Source organism: Euprymna scolopes, chromosome 38, assembly GCF_053919585.1.
Source record: "Euprymna scolopes isolate OS-2025 chromosome 38, ASM5391958v1, whole genome shotgun sequence".
NCBI classification, from domain to species: domain Eukaryota; kingdom Metazoa; phylum Mollusca; class Cephalopoda; order Sepiida; family Sepiolidae; genus Euprymna; species Euprymna scolopes.
In genome coordinates, this window is record NC_136519.1 from 80,999,349 (window position 1) to 81,010,160 (window position 10,812).

A 10,812-nucleotide genomic window follows, 5' to 3' on the forward strand; every position below is an offset into this window, starting at 1 on the left:
CTTTCGACAGAGACGACGGATTTTCGCGGGATTGGGATCGTTTTGAAGCCGACGCTTCGGACGACAAATATCGAAAAAGTGGCTAAAAACATTAATTCTTTCACCCTCAACTGGGCATTTTTCTACAAGGAGGGGTCGTTTTTTTCGCCGATGTTTTCGAACGTTACCCTCTCTTTTCGATTGACTAGCCTTAATTTAAACCTTCGCCACTTCTGGTTTGGCGATGAATGCAACGGCAAAAAACGCCACTTTTTTTGCGTTCTTTTCCTCATTCGCACCTGCCTGCCTACCATTTTTTTTTTTTTTTTTGCTGAGCACACACCTCCAAATACCCAGGTAACGCCGGGCACCCAGGCTAGTATTCTATAAATTGAAATATTAATTTCTAATGTACCGCTGTCATATCAAAGAACCTACTGTTGATTTTACATGACAAACCTTTCTACTTATGCGGTGAAAACGCCTTGAATTAAAGTTTAAAATGCAAAAGTCAAGCATTATGCTTCAAGTGTGCATTAAACAGAAACATTTATTTCGAACGTGCACCTGTCATATAAAAAAGCCTACTGTTGATTTTATATGCCGGGATTTTTTTGTTTGTGCGGTAATAAAACTTCTCAAACATCGCCTGTTCCGTCTTTCATAATTTTTCCGTAATCGATTACTGATATTATCGAAGACATTCCGATGCAAAACCTATCTACGAACACTGCCAGGTACATCAAGTACATTTTGTGAAATTTCAAAAAAATATGCCCAGCTGTTTAGGAGTCCATAAGGAACGAACTCACACTCACAACGTTTCTTTTATATAAAAGATAATTTACGAAGTCGGTTCACTGATAATTTGTTTATGCTGGACTTGAAGACGACAATATTGTAGTCAGTTGGAAAGCAGACCAGCGGAAGAGAGTTCCACGGGCGTGCAGTTCTATTTGAACTATTGTTCTCATCTTAGATGTGATTCTCACAACGTTTCGGCCGATGTAACCTCCGACCTTTTTTTTCAGGTGTATCCTGTTGAACTCGGAGATCTGAACTAGATTTCGGTACTTTTAAGGAATAGGTACCCCCCCCCCCAAAAAAAAAATTTTTTTCAATACTTACGTCATCAAAAAAAAAAAAGAGTAGTAAGTTGATCTTGAGTTTACTTTCGGCAGCCTTGGAATTTTATTCTTTAGTCCTCATAATCCAGGAGCGATGATGAAAACATTTTTCTAGCGACTTACACCAACAAAATGCATATACGGTTTCTATACTGCCAGCGGCATTCGCCCTAGGCGGGTTAAACCGACTTGCCCTAAAATAGAAAAAGTCAAGGGAATTCACAAGTAGTCCCAAGTCGCCTGCACAAAGTTTCTGTTAGATAGATAGATAGATTTTTTTTTTTTTTACATAGGCATCACCACATTATCAAGGCCAAGAGGCCACTCAAGGATAAGGGTTAAAGAGTGTGCAGTAGAAATTGGACATTATAGTAATCATTAGTAATGAAAATTTGATAAATTTGATAACTTATATGGAACGGCTCATCAAGAACTTATTTACGTTAGACTTGAAGACAACCATATTGTAGTCAGCCGGAAAGCAGGAAAACGGAAGACAATTCCACAGGCGTGCAGTTCTAAGAAAAAAGCTTTGTTCATGGAATCTACGTTTAGGTTTAGGCACAGATAAAGGTGGGGGGAATTATTGATAGTGTTTACAGCTAGACGAGTGTTTCTTGTGAAAGTTTGGCGAGGGGGGACCATAGATTGAAGCTCATTCGAACACTTTCCATGAAAATAACGATACATCAGAGACAAACTCGCAACATCTCTTCTGTGAGATAAAGGTTGCAAGGAAGAGAAAAGGACATCTCCTACGAGGCTACGAAGTCTATTTTGAACTCTAGATAGATAGATAGATAGATAGATAGAGAGAGAGAGAGAGAGAGAGAGAGAGAGAGAGAGAGAGAGAGAGAGAGAGTGTGATTAGTCCTGGGAGGATTAATCTGAATTGAAAATCGAAAAATATCGTAACATCTTATGATATTGGAAAAAAATGGCTCCGATGTTAGAAACGGTTTGCTTTTGTTTTCGTTTAAAATTTAATGTCATTGTTGGGACGAATAAGTAAATATGTTGAATGAATATTTTTGAGAGGAGGATTTATAATTATTTTTTGTATTATTTGGACTATTATTCTCATCTTGGTTATTGTTTTTCACAACGTTTCGGCCGATGTAACCTCCGACAATATTCAGGTGCATTTACACTAAATTTTATTGGTGAATGGCGAAAAAAGTTGTTTTTTTTTTTGTTTATTTTTTTGCTTACCCAACGAACATAGTTGTTAGAAATCCAAAACGCAAATTGCGCCATGCTATTTTTTTTTTTTTTTTATCATTATTACCAATAAAATCCAGTGTGAATTCACTTGAAGATGGTCGGAGGTTGCATCGGCGGAAAAATTGTGAAAAACAACCAAGATGAGAATAATGGTCCACATAATAAAAAAAAAAATAATTAAATGATAAATATTTATTGATTTTAAACTCCAAGTAAAACGAAAATCGATATATATGATACCCTCAACCCCACCCAAGTGTAACCTACATTTGCGAAAATATTTGCACATCTTACATAACTTTTTACGGTAATTCAAAATTTTAAAGTGAGCAGCAACTCTATGGCTTAATATTTTTTATAAATTTTTTAATCGTACTCGGTAATTGTATCGGAATCGCGAATTTAACACCGAATCGGTAATTGCATTAGGCTCGAAAGAAATATTGGAATTGCCTGAACACTAACACATACATGCGTGTGTATATATATATATTCATCCAGAGGAAGTCTCGAAATAAAGACGAAACGTTGATGAACACATAATACGGTTTGTTCCTTCTTATTTCTCTCTCTTTCTCTCTCTCTATATATAAAGCTGAACGTCTGTGTGTGTGCCTGGTTACGATTAGGCTCCTATATGGTTGACTATTATAGAAAACTGATCACATAATGATAGAAGATATATCGAGACACAAGACTGGATATGTTTGATCTGGCATAATGATGATTCATTAAAATTGTGGGGTCTGCGTACACGCCTGGTCCACAAAGTATGGAAATAAAAAAATTTTTAAATTAAAAAAAAAAACTTTTCATATCTATCTGCGTAAGCATACTTTGATAATTATGCTTTAGTTTTAAGAAATATGGCATAATAAAATTATGGGCTGTTCGTTCGCGCCTGACCTCCATAGAATGGAAATATGTCACAAAGTTTAACAAGTTTTTTTTTTTAATATAGATCCACATAATATTGTGATAAGTGTTTCAGTGTGAACAGGTATGGTATAATAAATTGCTCAGCAATAATCTTATCACAAACGACTTAAGAGAGGTCTTTACGTTTACTCATTCTTAGAACCTTCACGCGTGATGGCTTACTGTTGACTAACATGTTCCAGTACTTTCCAACGATGTAGAGTATGGTCTACAACAATGGATAAACTTCTAAAATGTATTATAGTGTCAACAAATTAAAATGCATATAACAATTTCCAGCATTATTTATAAAAAAATAATAATAAAATATAATTTAAAACAATGTGTCCAATACTTTTTTTCCGGCTATTCTCGTTTTTATTATATAATTCTTGTTATGCATTAAAAGGTTCCAATTTCTAACGTTATTTGTTATTGTTAAATTAGTAACTATTTCTTGTTAAATTTTTGTGTCATTCACTGCATAAAAAATGTGTTAAATAAAGAATATTGGGATGTGTCCAACACTTATTTTCCCCACTGTATATATATATTTGTAGTCATCGACATACAGTCCAGTTTCGTGGTATTACAACTTATTAGTGCCGCTAGACTAGCACCTCTTCCAAGCCAAGGATCGAACTTAGAACCGCCGATATATATATATATATATATATATATATATATATATATATATATATATATATATATATATATATATGTATTTATATATGTGTATATATGTGTATATATATGTATATCTATAAATATGTATGTATCTATATGTACGGATATGTATGTATATATATGTATATATATATGTATGTATATATATATATAGATATATAGATATATATAGATGTGTGTGTGTATATATATATATATATAGATATATAGATATATATTGAGAGAGAGAGAGAGAGATATGTATATATATACAAATATAGACATTCGTGAACAATATTTATTTTAAAAAAATTTAAATTGTTTACATTTGTTAAAATTAAAACATAAAAGTTGTTATTGTTTAAAATTATAAAAAGTTCTATTGATATTGTTTAAAATTACAAATTAAAAAAGGTTCATACTTAAGATTATAAAAAGTTCTCTTTATATTGCTTAAAAATTAAAAAAGAATTCTGTATATATTATTTAAAATGAATAAAACGTGTTTATTATTTTTTAAAACGGTTTTGTTTATATTGTTTGTTTGTTAGTTTTAAAAAAGTTCTGCCTATTTAAAGCTGTTAACTTCCGATATATATATATATATATATATATATATATATATATATATATATATATATATATATATATATATATGACTGTCCAAAAAGTAACTGAAGGGTTTTGAACTTAAATAGAGTCTTTATTTTAGATGATATATGTCTGTAATTTTAACACAATCCGAATAATCCCTCTGGTTCGCGACTTTGCTCCTTTATTTCGTTCAGCAACCTGGCAGACCTCGAAACAGTCAACCCCAAACCTTGTAAGAATATTAGGAAAACATCGGTTTGTTTTTTGTTTGTTTGTTTGTTTGTTTTTGTTTTACGGCAGATCAACCCTTTTCAGATGATTTAATGCCGAATCCAGTGATTTTAAAGAACAATTTTGTAGTAGAGTATATATTTTTTTTTTAAGTCGGTTTCTATTTAACCCATACCTGGGACCCTAACAGGTACTATCACTCTGGGTCAGAGTATATCTGGGAGCAATAGCAATTAAAGGGTGGCTCCACACTCCCCAAAGTCCGTAAGCTGGGGCCTCACCATCGGATATAGTTTAAGATCATATCCAGGCACTCGGGAAGTAGGGGTGGAATGAAAAGAGAGAAAAGAAAAAAAAAAAAAAAGATGTGGGAGAGGGGAAGGGCTGTTGTTTTTGTTTTGGGCTTTGCAGAACATGCTTTAGTTGTGCAAAAATTAGAAAGGAAAAAACAAATGTGTTAATGTAGGTGCATTTGTGTAAGGGAGTTATCTTCCGACAGCCTGATCTGGCTGCACCAGGAAAACATCACGAAATATAATTTGCCAGGTAATGGTCGAACAACGTTATTATGAATATGCATGCGTAACGTAATAGCTATTTTAATTTTTAGCCTGTTAACAAACATGCTTACATGGTGCGTATGAGTCATTTTTTTTTTTAACTTTTAAAATCATTACTATATATTGGGTCCAATATAATAATAAATACGATTTCTGCATAAATCAAACTATAATATTTAAGCGTATTTTACGACCAGGCAATGCCGGGCGGCTTGCTAGTATATATATATATAAAGCTGAATTTGTGTGTGTGTGTGTGTGTGTGTGTGTGTGTGTGTGTGTGTGTGTGTGTGTGTGTGTGTGTGTGGTCACGGATGAGCTCCTATATGGTTGACTATTATAGAAAACTGATTACATATAATGATATAAGATGTATTGAGACACATGAATGGGTATGTTTTATCTGGCAGAACGGTGGTTCATTTAAATTTTGGGGTCTGCGTTCGCGCCTGGTTCACAAAGTATGGAAATAAAAAATATTTAAATTAAAAAAAAAAACGTTTACAAGTATTTTTGATATAGATGTACATAAGAATACTTTGATAAGTATGTTTTAACTTAAATAGGGATGGTATAATAAAATTGTGGGGTCTGCGTTCGCGCCTGGTCCACAAAGTATGGAAATAAAAAATATTTAAATTAAAAAAAAAAACGTTTACAAGTATTTTTGATATAGATGTACATAAGAATACTTTGATAAGTATGTTTTAACTTAAATAGGGATGGTATAATAAAATTGTGGGATCTGCGTTCGCGCCTAGCCTCCATAAAATGGAAATAGGCACAAACTTTAATAAAGACTTTTCATATCTATCTGCGTAAGTATACTATGATAATTATGTTTCAGTTTGAAGAAATATGGTATAATAAAATTATGGGCTGTTCGTTCGCACCAGACCTCCATAGAATGGAAATATGTCACAAAGTTTAACAAGGTTTTTTTTTAATATAGATCCACATAATATTGTGATAAGTGTTTCAGTGTGAACAGGTATGGTATAATAAATTATGGGGTTTGTCTATTTTATTTTTACTTTCATCATATTTTGCTTTGGTTTTAATACCCCCAAATTCAACCGAACTCCTTTTCATAACCTATCATACTTTCATAAATCAGAGTCAATTTTCTGTAGGCTGTTTTTGAACCTAGTGAACGACGGGTACTTTTGCTAGTATTTATATAAACGGCTATATGACTGCCTGTCTGTCGATTAGTCTGTCTCTATATTTTTAAAGTTTATCTCCTTCGAAACTAAAAGTCGTAGAGCGGCGCTAGATTTTAGGGTTTTTATTCGATTAAAACTGTTTTTAAGGGTTAGGGTTAGGGTTTTTATTCGATTAAAACTGTTTTTAAGGGTAAGGGTTAGGGTTTTTATTCGATTAAAACTGTTTTTAAGGGTTAGGGTTAGGGTTTTTATTTGATTAAAACTGTTTTTAAGGGTTAGGGTTTTTATTCGATTAAAACTGTTTTTAAGGGTTAGGGTTAGGGTTTTTATTTGATTAAAACTGTTTTTAAGGGTTAGGGTCTTTATTCGATTAAAACTGTTTTAAAGGGTTAGGATTAGGGTTTTTATTCGATTAAAACTGTTTTTAAGGGTAAGGGTTAGGGTTTTTATTCGAATAAAACTGTTTTTAAGGGTAAGGGTTAGGGTTTTTATTCGATTAAAACTGTTTTTAAGGGTTAGGGTTAGTGTTTTATTCGATTAAAACTGTTTTTAAGGGTTAGGGTTTTATTCGATTAAAACTGTTTTTAAGGGTTAGGGTTTTTATTCGATTAAAACTGTTTTTAAGGATTAGGGTTAGGGTTTTTATTCGATTAAAACTGTTTTTAAGGGTTAGGGTTAGGGGTTTTATTTGATTAAAACTGTTTTTAAGGGTTAGGGTTTTTATTCGATTAAAACTGTTTTTAAGGGTTAGGGTTAGGGTTTTTATTTTATTAAAACTGTTTTTAAGGGTTAGGGTTTTTATTCGATTAAAACTGTTTTTAAGGGTTAGGGTTTTTATTCGATTAAAACTGTTTTTAAGGGTTAGGGTTTTATTCGATTAAAACTGTTTTTAAGGGTTAGGGTTAGGGGTTTTATTCGATTAAAACTGTTTTTAAGGGTTATGGTTAGGGTTTTTATTCGATTAAAACTGTTTTTAAGGGTTAGGGTTTTTATTCGATTAAAACTGTTTTTAAGGGTAAGGGTTATGGTTTTTATTCGATTAAAACTGTTTTTAAGGGTTAGGGTTAGGGTTTTTATTCGATTAAAACTGTTTTTAAGGGTTAGGGTTAGGGTTTTTATTCGATTAAAACTGTTTTTAAGGGTTAGGGTTAGGGTTTTTATTCGATTAAAACTGTTTTTAAGCGTTAGGGTTAGGGTTTTTATTCGATTAAAACTGTTTTTAAGGGTAAGGGTTAGGGTTTTTATTCGATTAAAACTGTTTTTAAGGGTTAGGGTTAGGGTTTTTATTCGATTAAAACTGTTTTTAAGGGTTAGGGTTAGGGTTTTTATTCGATTAAAACTGTTTTTAAGGGTTAGGGTTAGGGGTTTTATTCGATTAAAACTGTTTTTAAGCGTTAGGGTTAGGGTTTTTATTCGATTAAAACTGTTTTTAAGGGTTATGGTTAGGGTTTTTATTCGATTAAAACTGTTTTTAAGGGTTAGGGTTAGGGTTTTTATTCGATTAAAACTGTTTTTAAGGGTTAGGGTTAGGGTTTTTATTCGATTAAAACTGTTTTTAAGGGTTAGGGTTAGGGGTTTTATTCGATTAAAACTGTTTTTAAGGGTTAGGGTTAGGGTTTTTATTCGATTAAAACTGTTTTTAAGGGTTAGGGTTAGTGTTTTTATTCGATTAAAACTGTTTTTAAGGGTTAGGGTTAGGGTTTTTATTCGATTAAAATTGTTTTTAAGGGATAGGGTTAGGGTTTTTATTCGATTAAAACTGTTTTTAAGGGTTAGGGTTAGGGTTTTTATTCGATTAAAACTGTTTTTAAGGGGTCAAAAATGAGTAAAAATTATATTTAGAATAACACTTGATTAAAAGAAAAACTACCGAAAAATCTTTATATTGTACGTACTTGTCAAGGAATAAAGTTATCATATTCCAAAGATCACGTTAACTGATCAAGTATTTTGTTTGTAATGGAGAAAATCAAAATAGAAAGGTATAAGGTGGCCGGAAACGGACATCTTGTTTTATATTTTGCCAACATTCAAGGGCGACAATACAACTCGATTACAAGGATTTAGCTTGTATTCAAAATAATTAAAACGTTTTAATCGCTAAAAGTCCCAAAGTTTGATTTTGTAAATAAAAAAAAATAAAAAAACGTTATCGATTTACGCGATTTTTGGAATATAACGTTTTCGTTCCGTGACAAGTACGTGCATCTTTAAGATTTTTCTGTATTTTTTGTGTTTCAATAAAGTTTAATTCAAAATAAACACTATATTCTTTATTATTTAAAACATATAAGATTTGATCATTACTCGTCCGACCTGGCAGTAATATCCCGGATTATTGAACTCATTCTGATATTGGACTGCCCAGGTTGTATGATATCCTTTTTCTATGACTCTTAAGTACCATTTAAATAACTTTTAAATAACATTTTCAATATATGTGCTGATAAGCAAAATATGTTTATTCATAGCTGAACTGTTGCGGGGAACCACCCTCCAAAAGGACTAATCCATCGTCCATATAAACTTTACGCATGACGGTTCCAGGCGGGGGATCTAATTTCAGAGCGACTCTCGCATGCGCAATGAAGTATCTACACTGTTCGTTTGTAACCTTTCCGTTTTTCATGTAATGCGTATTTAAACTGTTCTCCGTTGTGGCTACTTGCGAGCCATAACACTGGCGACATTGGATTCTAGACACATACACATTTCTAAAACAGTGTTACCAAAAACACTGGCGACATGGGATTCGAGGTACATATTCACGTCTAAAACAGTGTTCCTATAACAGTGACGACATTGGATTCAAGAAACAGTCACACCTAAAATAATGTTCTGAAAACATTAACGACGTTGAACTCAAATGTTTATCGCGCTTAAAGTGTAGCATAACACTTGCGACTGAAGGACTCGCGGAAATTTAAAAAAAAATACGACTTACAACCGTTAATTCACAAAAAAAAACGGACAACTACGGAACGAAAAGGATTTGGGGAAAAAGGTCGTCGCTACTTAAAAGGTAAATTTTTACTTTGTAAAAAAAAAAAAAAAAAAAAAAAAAAAAAAATTCATCGCTGTTTTCTCTACTAAAACATAAATCGTTGCTTTATTTTTATTTTTTTTAACAATTAAGCTGTTTCCCTAAATTAATATAAATTTTTTTTTTTTTTTTTTTTTTTTTTTTTTTTTTTGCTTTGTTTCATTGTTCTGATAGGAAAAATCAAAACGTTTTGAAGTCCAACCAAGCAAACGATTTTCTAACCAGACAACGAACGTTTTAAAATTGCTAAATCCAACCAGACAAAATGGACGAACTAAAATTAGCGTTATAACATTTGACTAAGTTGCAAATTGAAGCAGCTGATATCAACAACGAACAGACGACCATCAAAAGGAATTACAAAAACAAGCAGTCGAAGCTCAAAAACAGTCGGTTGAGTTTCATATCCAATTGACAGTACGCCAACAACGTACAGAGGAACTATTTGAAGAACGTCAATTACGAACAGAAGAATTACTTGCAGAAATCGCAAAGAATAACGCGTACTCTGAAAGCGATTCAGCTTTTTCTCAAAATACAATATGGTCCGCAATAGATAATTTTAAATATGAAAACTTGAAACGGCTGAACATGACGAATTCGTTGATTACATCTTGCCACGGAAAACTGCAGATTTATCAGTCAATGAGACGGAAAATCTGTTAATAGAACTTTTCTCCCCGAAAACGTCTTCATAAGTGATGGAGATGTTTGAATGTGACCATAGACGATAATGACGACTTTGCCACATACGCAGGCAGCACTAGTGAACAAGCAATTATGACTAAAAGTTGTCTAAATAACAGACAATTTTAAATGCCCTGGTTTTGCAAAAGGTTTAACCTCAGGAAAAGATGCGGACATCAGGCGCAGAGTTCTTACGAAGTAAGAAAACGAACCAAACTTAACACTACACAAATTGACTGCGGCTTGTCAAAGTTGAAATAATAAAAAAAAGATGCCAGAAATATCGAAGCATGCCTCACAAATATGGAAACAAAAATAACAAAGAAAAAACCGTCAAGACGGTACACAGAAAATTACCCCCCCCCTAAAAAGTCGGAAAAAATCAAAAGCACCAAGCCCTTGCTGCAGATGAGGTGGAAAACACTGGCTAAAAGATTGCCCATTTTTAAAAAAGATGCCTGATATGTAATACAATCGGACATAAAAAGCTCTAACTGCAGGAAAAATCAGAACAAAAGCCGAGTACGCCAAACAATAATTAAAGACGCCGTAAATGAAAACCTACTCAAATACGTAACGGTCAACATTCTCGTCAAGGATATAAAATTTCAGTTAGA